General features: G+C 41.7%; 1 pseudogene; it reads left to right on the forward strand.

Annotated features, from left to right (window-relative positions):
* Positions 1-4,858: 4,858 nt before the first annotated feature.
* LOC146468358 (uncharacterized) lies at positions 4,859-5,882 on the forward strand (annotated as a pseudogene).
* The last annotated feature ends 4,445 nt before the right edge of the window (positions 5,883-10,327 follow it).

Below are 10,327 nucleotides of genomic sequence, written 5' to 3' on the forward strand. Positions count from 1 at the left end.
GCCAAGCCTAAAAGCAGAGCTCCACAATAGAAGTCTGCTTATTGTATGAACGTAATAACCTTATGAGTTCCTCATCAATTCTGCAGTTATATAGTACATTTTGAATGCATATGCAGCTAACTGCTCATCAACAATAACAATGTAAAACTGAGGGCAAAATTACTGAATGCTGATTTGTTGTAACAGAGGGCAGTTTTTCGTAATTTTCCTTTCACCGAGGGCAAAATTACTTACTCCTGATTGGTCGAGCGGCGAAAATACTCGCTCCTGATTGGCTGAGCACGACAGTTTTACATTTTGTTGGTTTCTGCATTTTGTGTCCAAAAAAACAAGTTCTTTGAGGTTCTTTCGAAGTTCGACTCTTTAATCCGGGTTCTTTGTACCAAAATACATAAAAATCAAGTGCTGCAGCTAGGAGGGAAATTCCTAAAGGTTAATTTTGGTGTCTCTCACAAGAAACAGCAAAAGATTATTTGTGTCAAAAGCTAAAGACTTGGATCGGATTGATTTTATTTTGTTTGGTTGAGAAACTGAAATCAGTCATGGCGTCCAAGTGCTTTCAACGAACGATAACCGAGCATGAAAGTGTCCTTTTGATGGGAGGAAGGAGCAGGAAGAAATTACTCCGCAAGTTCCTTCTTTGGATCCATCGTTTGCTATTTTAGTATCGATCTATGTTCGTGTGATTTCCAAGCGGTAGGAAGCTTCACCGCGCAGGTAAACAATTAATTGATGCCTAACATTTGATTTATCGCTGTTAGTTTGCTCCTGAATCAAACTTGTATTCTCTCTTAATTACATGTGTTTAATGGGAACTGTTCTCGTCGGTTTTGTTTGTTTTGTACGCTACGAAAAAATTAAATAATTTGTTCATTGGTTTGCTTGCCGCCTTCGATGAGTGTTTTACTGACTGTTTTACGAAGTTCCTTGATAGTGTTAGCAACATTTTGCTCTCTGTGTTATAAAAGCGGAATTTAAATGGCTCAAAATGATATTTTCTGTTTATATTATTGTTTTTAGTTTTTAAGATGATCGAGGCAAAACGGTTTGTGAACAGCCAACGCGCGCTACCGGCACTTTCACGGTCTAGTAAATTTTGCTTATATCAAGAAGGCCGTACGCTATAAACCTCAGAGAAAATGGATACACTAACCAAAAAACACACTTCAAATACATCTTTGAGTAATAAATGAAAAAAGCACTGTGGTAATTCATAGCAACAAGTACAGAAATAAACTAAACAACGATCTTTGAAAAATTTACAAAAAACAAGTGAATGAATGTTTTGCGTAAACTTTGTTTTGATGAAAATGGAATCACACTTTCGTTTTACATTCGCTTTTAACGTTCTTTGAAAAGACTTTCAGTGAAAATTACTCACACATCTTAATCTTTGCGGTTATATCCTACTGTTTTAAGTATTTTTGTTTGTTCTCTGTCAAGATTGTCAGAAATATATGCGAGGAAAACTTGTCAGTAGTTTATGCCAACGATACAATGTTTGTTTGACTGACTATTTTAGCTCAGAATCAATTTTTTTAAATGAAGCAAAATGGAATGAGATTAGAAAATAAAACTCCAAGGGAAATAACGAACATGGACCGAAAAATGAGCTCAAAAGGCTGCTCTGAGGTTAAACAAGTTGCAGTGTCAACACTACAAGAAAAAAATATCTTGCAAAAACAGCAAAGTTTTGTCAACAAAATCACATGAATATACTCGCCTCTTTGGAGAATAACCAGTCCTTTTATTCGATTGCTGATTTTTTCGTTCGTTTACAACGTTGAGTTTCACTTCAAGAGGAAAAATCCATCGAATCTTAATTTCATTTCATCACGCCGGATTAGACACTGATTAGAGTAAAATAATTTATCTTCAAGATTCGGCCGCTGTTTATGAAGTGCCGCCTCTAAAAGCTGCTATAAGAATCGATTTGTTTCTCCCGCCGCGATACGCCTTGCTCTTTCTCCCGCTGTTTGACGGCAAAATTGGACGAGATCAGAAAATAAAACTCCAAGGAAAATAATCAACATGGACCGAAAAAATGAGCTCAAAATACTGTTCTGAAGTTAGCAGTATTAGCTTAAGCACTGCAACAAAACAATATCTTGCAAACCAGCAAACTAGCAAAGTTTTGTCAACAAAATTGCATGAATGTACTCGCCTCTTCTGAGAATAACCAGTCCCTTTATTCCACTGCTGATTTTTCCGTTCGTTTTACAACGTTAAGTGAGCGAAACGTTTCACTTCAAGAGGACAAATCCAACGTTTCGTGGCGCCGGATCGGAGTAAAATGATTTCACTTCCAGATTCTGATGATGTGCCAGTCGATTTGTTTCTCCCGCCGCTAGTTGCCTTGCTCTTTCTCCTGCTGTTGGTCACATATAAAAATTGACTTTGTATCTTATCGTCTTCAAAATTATTGTTTTTGTTTTGTTTTTTTCTCAAACGCAGTTGGAGATGCAACTTCCCGCCGAACAAACGCGGCCGGCAGCGCAGTTGGCCATGCATTTTCCCGCCGAAAAACAACCTTGGTTACAGCACATACGCTCATTTATGTAAGCCAATATGAAATGAGACACTCAAACCCTGTGCCGCAACACGGGGTTTTTTTGACACCCTTTCCTGTTTTTTCTCTCTTTGTTCGTCACTCATGTTTCGCCTGTTTGCCACCGCTCTCAATCGCTCTCTTTGACGTGGAACTTCGCTTCTTCGTCGCCTGTTTTCTCGATCTCTTTCTATCTCTCTTTCTTTGCTTCACATGTTTGTTGACTTATTCATAAATTGAGTTTGTGTTTTGTCGTACACGTCGTCTTCAAATTTTTTTTTCTCAAACGCAGTTGGCGATGCAATTTCCTGCCAAACAAACGCGGCCGGCAGCGTAGTTGGCCATGCATTTTCCCGCCGAAAAAAACCTGATTTGCAGCACAAGGTGTGAGTGTCTCATTTCACATTGCTTACTTAGAGGAGCGTACGTACGTACGTTTGTTGTACGGTCGGTCGGACGGAAGTGACGTCATAACCAAACCAAAATTTATCGCACTGATGGGTTTACCAAAATCTCTTAGCTATGGGGCTCCGCTCGCGCGCGCTTTGCGGCGCGCGCGGGAGCTCCGCTACAAACCCTAACTAACGCTACAGGAAAAATACTTCAGATAATCGGACAAAACAACTTAAACGTAAACATCCAGAAATGTGTCAACACAGAAAGATGAATGCTTTGTGTCAGGCCTTCCCTCCCTTTCTCCCCTCCCCCTCACTTTATTTTAAGGGTCCTAAAAAAAGGGGTAAAATGAGAACTGGGATTGGCTTGCTTTTGTCCTAGGAAAATTGGATTTGAATCATTGGGACTGATATTTTCTCACTGGAAAGTCGGAATGGAAAATTTGTCTTTAAGCTTGTCCAGTCAATACTCAACTAATCCTCTTTGTTTGAAAACTGTTAAAACTGCCCATTCTGCACCAATTTTAAGACAGCGATATTGAAACGTCTTATTATGCCTTCGTCTTGCGGTAAACGATATTTGTGCAGAGTGTGTACAGCGGTGCAACCTAGCCAATGTCTCTGAACATGCGTATTCACATGTCTACAAACAACATAGCGGGAGCCGATGAGCCCTCGTTCAAGACTCGCACCGTTGTTGTGGAAATCAAGTATATCTCTGTTCAAAGTGTTGAAATGAAGGAATCTCTCAGCTCCGGCAAAGTCACCATTTAAGACTTGTCTTGTCATTACTTTTCCATGTAGAAAATAAGCTTAAACGTGTAGTCACTGTTAAAACTTCATGTTGAAAATCGATCAGCATGTGGTAACTCAGTTTAAGAGAGACACACTTTTTCACTATATGACGCTATTTTTGGCTCATCATTCCAGATTCATATTACAAACTGCCATTGCCAAATACAGTTTACTTAGCTCGCATCAATAAGTCCACCTCACAGGAGATATCGAGGAACGAGCAAGCTGAAATGAGGGTGCGAGCCAATTGATGGTAAATCCTTCAGACGACGTTAGACAAGATAACACGATGGACAGGCGCGCAACTAAAAAAGCCTGAAACCAGTCAATTTTAATTCACTGAAAGGCATGGAAAGAGTTCCAAGCGGAAATGGGGAGTCACCTTATTCAGACGATGACGTCAGTGATAGCTTACCACCAAAGCTCCCGACCAACGAACAGGTAGACAGCAGGTGAGAATCAACCCTGCTAGATTGTTGCTTGAAACGTTAATAAAGTCATTATCATTATTAATTAGCACCGGGACTTTGAAGAAGAGGCCGAAGGCCCTCTTGAAACGACACTGAGCATCATCCGTCCAACCTATTCTTGAAAGAATAATAAGAAGCGGGACACTAACAAGCCGGAAATCAGACTTCTTGAAGGCAGGAATGTGAAGTGGCAGGAGCACATCATTTATTAGTATATTCTCAGCTCCGGCTATTGCATTTCTAGCTCTCTAATTGGCTCAAAAACCACGACTATGAGCCATTAGTCGGAGTTTTACCTAATATGGAAAATAGCGCGCCAAGTTTAATAATTTTCCGCACGAAGTTTTTAACTTCAGCTCTCCATAATGACTGATACTGGCAAATTTCAGGAGCTGTCTCCCACTAAACTTCAAGAGATACTAGACAATGCTGTTCCAGAAAAAACGAAGAAAACCACAAAGTTCGGCATGAACATATTTAATGGTACGTATCTGGGAGTTTTACTCAAAAACTAGCAACAACTGTTACGTTCACTGTCGATATTTTGATAATTTTCTAACTGTGTAACAACGACAAAAATTCTCACCTTGTTATTTACAGAATGGCTGACAAGTCCTGTTGCCACAAAATTTTCAAAACGAATTGAAGACATGTGCAAAGAGGAGCTAAATGAATGCCTTAAATTTTTCTACACCTCCGCAAGGAAGAAAGACGGCACGTAATACAAAAACACATCCATGAAGTCCATTCGAGCCGCCATAGATCACTTTCTTCGCTCGCCACCAAACAACAAGCATTTTTCTATCATCTCCGACGCTGTGTTTACCGAAGCCAATAAAATTTTGGATGCCTTTGTAAAGGATCTCAGAAAGACGGGTAAAATAGCTGGAATTGTCCACAAGAAAGCAGTGTCAAAAGATCAAATCCAGAGGCTCTTTGAAAGCCGCGAACTTGGGCCGGCCGACAGTCAAAATCCAGCCCAACTGCAGAGAACGGCATGGTTTCCTTCGTACGACGAGGAAGAGAAAATTAGCGGCAATTGAACCCTGGAATGCTCCAGGCCCTAAGAACAACGCCACAAGGTGTCGAGTATTTTGAGTTAAACAGAAGACAGCCTGGTTCACTGCTCAGCACAAAAAATCATCAAGGCGGCCTTAGAGACTCTGAGGACGAATCCGACGCGAAGATCTTTGCCGTTGCTGGTTCTCAGAGGTGCCCAGTGAAAACAATCAAAAACTACCTAGATCACCTGAACCCGAGTTCCGACGCTCTTTTCCAAAAACCAAGAGACGGCCAAAGTCAGAAATTCAGTCCAGCAGATGACAAAATCTGGTATTGCAACTCGCCGGTTGGCTCGAGCACGCTGGACAACATGTTGAAAAAGATGAGCAGGCGAGCTGGCATAAAGCCCCATCTACTAGAACCAACCACTGCCTCAGGGCGACAGTAGTTACCGTTCTGTCTGACCACAACTGTGAAACCAGACACATAAAATCTGTTACAGGACACAGATCAGACCAGGCGGTCGAATCGTACAATGATCGCCCATCCATAGAACAGCAGAAGAAGATGTCACACGTTCTCAGTGATTTTGTCTCCGCCGGAGCCTCTGAAGCTTCCCCATGCACTGGTATCTCTGCAGATGAGAAAGAAAACGAATGCCATGGCCAGTAAGAACGGCAACCTCAAAGTGAAGGGACAGTCTTAGTCCAAAATCAGTTCGTAAATACCGAGGTTCGGCAAAGCGAGCGAAGAAGCATTCCGCCGGTTTTCTTCAACTGCAATGTCCAAGTTCACAACTATTACGGAGGCGGAGAATCAGGAAAATCTTCCTGAACTTTGAACACTATTTAATCACTTAAAAGCTTCCGAAGCCGTCTTTTTTCCTTGCATTTGAACGGTTGAATATTTCAAGGTTGATTTTCGTTAAGAGTTGGCCACAGTTTGTCGTTTGTGTAGCTGTCAAATTTCATTCAGCTCATCCAGTGATGTAATAATCAGGTGATCACGGCGAGCATGTGACCGGAAGTTGTATGCTCTTTTGGCCGCTTTGTAAAATTGTTGAAATAAAAATCGGCGGCAAAAATGCTATTTGAGAATATACTAAAACAATTATTCCATTCGACCTTGTTGGATTTGAAGTGATCATAACCAACTCGCGCTACGCGCTCGTTGGTTATTTATCACTTCATATCCAACGCGGTCTCATGGAATAATTGTTATATATCCTATTGGAGGTAGTAGTAATACAAAAAGCTGTAACGTTTCTACTTCGGAACATCTTCGCAAATTTTCGCGAGTTGTCTGGAAATCCTACAGGGTTGTTTTAAGTAAGTCGCAACCAACCTCAGTTAAAAAGAAAATGCAGATGTAATGAGAAAAAGCTGATATGTATAACACCGAGACTTCCTGAATTATGCGAGTGGGAATAGGGTTCGGCATGGAAGATGGGAAATGGGATTCGTACCCTCCCCTCTCCCCTCCCACGATATCCACTGAGCAAAACTGACTTTGGCCTTTAGGTAGCCTTATTAATTATGGTTAGTCTGCGTAGCTGGCGTAGTCGAGAAGAGGATAACGCCTAGTATTTTTATAAGTAAAGTAGTACCTAGTGTAACTGATGAGAATACCGTGGATAAATAAAGTTATTAGTCTTTGACTTTGGGGGGAGGGCGAGAAGAAGTGAAAGTAGAAAGGGGGACTGGGGAGTCCCCTCGTTCTTTCCTCCCTTTTTCTCGCACTCCCTTCCTATCCCCGATTACACCTGCTACGCAGGTTAGCGATAACGTTTGTCTCACCATATATGTAATCACTTGGGATGTAGATCGCGACGTTTGGACTGCTTACTGCTAGTCTTCTTTAGGCGATAAGGTCGGCTGTGATTGGTGCATCTCGTTCCTCCACTGTTCCATTATTCCGGCGAGGGGATTGTTCCCTCAGTGGTCTGATGCGGTACCGTTCTCTTGCTGTTGCTGTTGTGCTTTTTGATCGTGGGTATTTTCAATCCCATTATCCCTGTTGATATTATTATGGTGAAGTCTTATATGAATAGCTTCCTCGACCTTTCGAGTGTACCAATGAAGGTCTCGATCAAAAAACTTAACTTCGTCCCAGATCGGTTGGTGGCCGGCTCGTAAGCGTGTTCAGAAAAGGAAGAGGTCTGGATACGGTTGAGTCGTATATCGCTGTCGTACTCTATGATTCCCTCCTGCATAGATCTCCCTGTTTCCTCGATTTACACTTTGCCGCTTTCGCAGAGATTCCTGTAGACCACCCCATCTTGTTAAGTCGGATCGATGGTGTCTTTAGTCGCACCAAGTGTGCTGAAGTGTCTTGTCGGTCTTGAAGACGGTGCGAATGCCTTGTTGCTCCAGACATCGTAGGAGAGGCTCCTATTTTCCTTGGATATAAGATAGAACGGCGGTGGATTTAAAGTTTGCCACGGGCTCCCTCTAGTTGTCGTATGTGCAACACCGGCATGATGGGCAGTAGGTAGGTAAGTACGGGCTCTCTTGTTGGGGCTGTTCTTGTCTGTGATCTTTTGCAGAAAAAACCTTTTCCTCTACATTTACTAATGTAAGGTAATGTGGCCGCTTCTCTGTTTACTCTAAGCTTGGAGGATGGTGCAACTAGACCACGCTATAACTAAGGACAAGACGATCCCTGAATAGCAAGACCAAATATTCGCTTTTTGTTGTGTTTATTTTGAACCTCAACTGGCCCCAAGTGAACTGAATGTGGATGTAAAAATAGGGTATTCGAGTTATTGTTCTTACACTAGCTTTCGTGGTGTAACTTTCCATGGTGGATCGCGGCCGCTCAGCATTTATACCTTGCACCCGGTTGGCACTGAAAGGTGAACGCATATCATGCAATGTTAAAATGAAGAAAATAATTAAGACAAACCTTGCTCTTGAACTAAACCTTACGCCAAGGGATTCCCGCTGTCCTCAGACCTCCATACAAAGTCCAATCCCCTACTTTATTCCATAGCTCTCGGCTCTCTGTGTCTGGCGACTGACAGTTCCAACTATGAGCAAAGAAAGGAAAATGTCATGGATAGTTTTAACCTGTACAAAAATAAAAGAATTTCACAGACTTTCTGGAAAAGATGAGGAAACTTATGTCAGACCAAAATGGGCCAATGACCACACCCTTCTTGGACGCAAATAACTAATGACGGTATCTATGAAAACAAGTTAGACATCCTGCCGTGTATCAGTAAATTCATATGATTTGTTTGTTCCAATATGCATTGTAATGCTCTAAACAGAAATATGATGCTGATCACCATGCGAGGATAAGTTTGTTAGCTCATCTTTCAATGAATCGTCATCTTTAGGAAGTCTTTCTCTGGTTGGTAGTGGTCTTGTTATACCAGGTTATAAAGAAAAACACATTTATGTGAATTGTATATGTCATAGTACTTTCATTACCTTCCTTATTGTTTCCATGATATAAAGCTGTTAAAAAAAAAACGTTTGGTTGTGACAATGGGCAGCCACGGTAAGGAGGAAATAAAGCATTGGGGAAGGGACGTACATTGTAACTAACCGAGAAACACCAGAGATACAAGAGAAAGCTCTTTATAACGTGGTCAAAATCCCTGTCTTTTTCTATCAAACCGGTCCAAACTTGGCGACCAAAAAACCATACTTTTTGGTGGACTACATTCACAGTTTAACGCCTTGGTTCAGTAAGAAAGTATCCTCCGGAAAGTTTGGTCCCGTGCTCAGTTTAAGACCAGTTTGTACGTGACGGCTGGCATATCATTCAAGTACCAAATGAGGGACGCTATTCACATTATTTGTTACTTTAGATTTACTTATGATGGATAGAGAGCCCATTTGCCCTGATCTTATGTGAGTGAGGCTTTAATATGAGCCACCTTTCAACTCACTTTGAAGTTGTCTGTCACTGTCTAGCAGTACTTGTGTAGTTCCAAATGGACCCAATCCTTTTGCTCCTAAATGTATTTGGAGAGAAAAAAACGGTATTGAAAGGATTTATAGTGACAATGTCATCGCCTTCTTTCTAACGGCATATTTGTGAAAAAAAAAAAATAAGTAGATAAATAAAAAATAAAAAAAAATGAGGTAGACTTCCTTGGGGGCAAGGATGGTTGATTGGTTGGTTGCAGGAGCGGATCCACGATTTTATACAAAGGTTGGGAGGGAGCAATCCCCTCAACCATTTATTACACTGGATCCAGCTCTGGGCTGAAAGGGGTGCTCAGTTAATTTAAGCGATTCATTTAAAATCGGTGTGGCTTGTAAGTAGGGAAAACAGCCCAGCCTAGGTGTTTTAATTAACTCTTGGAGATTCATCGTATACGGGGAGGGGGTTAGAGGGGGGATGAAGAAAAAAAAGGGGGTCTCGGGAGTCTCGCAAGTGCTCCTTATTTCTCTCAATTTTTGTCCTTCCCCTCCCCCTCGCCCGATTACGTAGGCTAGTCCATCAGTTTCGTGAAACAAACACAAAAACAAGCAAAAGTTATTCCTCCTCAATAAATTTTCTTCGTTGTACGTTTTATTAGGCACGGATGCCCAGTTTGCATACTAGCTGAGAGCAAACTCACCTTCAGTATAATCTTGACGCTTAGGTAGTCCGTTTAATTTCTTTTGGCCAATTCTGCACGTAATGTCTGCCTGAAAAGATATATGGAAGAAGTCAGAGTACAAAATGTATGATAGCGGAGCTCCCGCGCGCGCCGCAAGGCGCGCGCGAGCGGAGCCCCATAGCTAAGAGATTTTGGTAAACCCATCAGTGCGAGAAATTTTGGTTTGGTTATGACGTCACTTCCGTCCGACCGACCGTCCGACCGTACGTTCGCTACTCCATGTAAACCAATATGAACTGAGACACTGCAACCCGGGTTAATTTTTCGGCAGGAAATTGCGTGGGTGGAAAGCCCTCTTTACTCGTCCGATAATCGTATTGTAGCATCGAATGAGGAGGTTAGAAGGTTTCTGAACATAGAAACTATTTTGATGAGCATGGTGTTTTCGTAGTTTCAGAGGTTAGTTTGCGGTTGAAATCTATTTCTGACACGACGAAAGGTACAACAGGCGCGCAGCGCTGTTGTGTTAGATGAATTTATTTCCCACGAAAAATCATTT

The sequence above is a fragment of the Pavona decussata genome, unplaced genomic scaffold (assembly GCF_977016875.1).
Source record: "Pavona decussata unplaced genomic scaffold, jaPavDecu1.1 SCAFFOLD_131, whole genome shotgun sequence".
Lineage (NCBI taxonomy): Eukaryota > Metazoa > Cnidaria > Anthozoa > Scleractinia > Agariciidae > Pavona > Pavona decussata.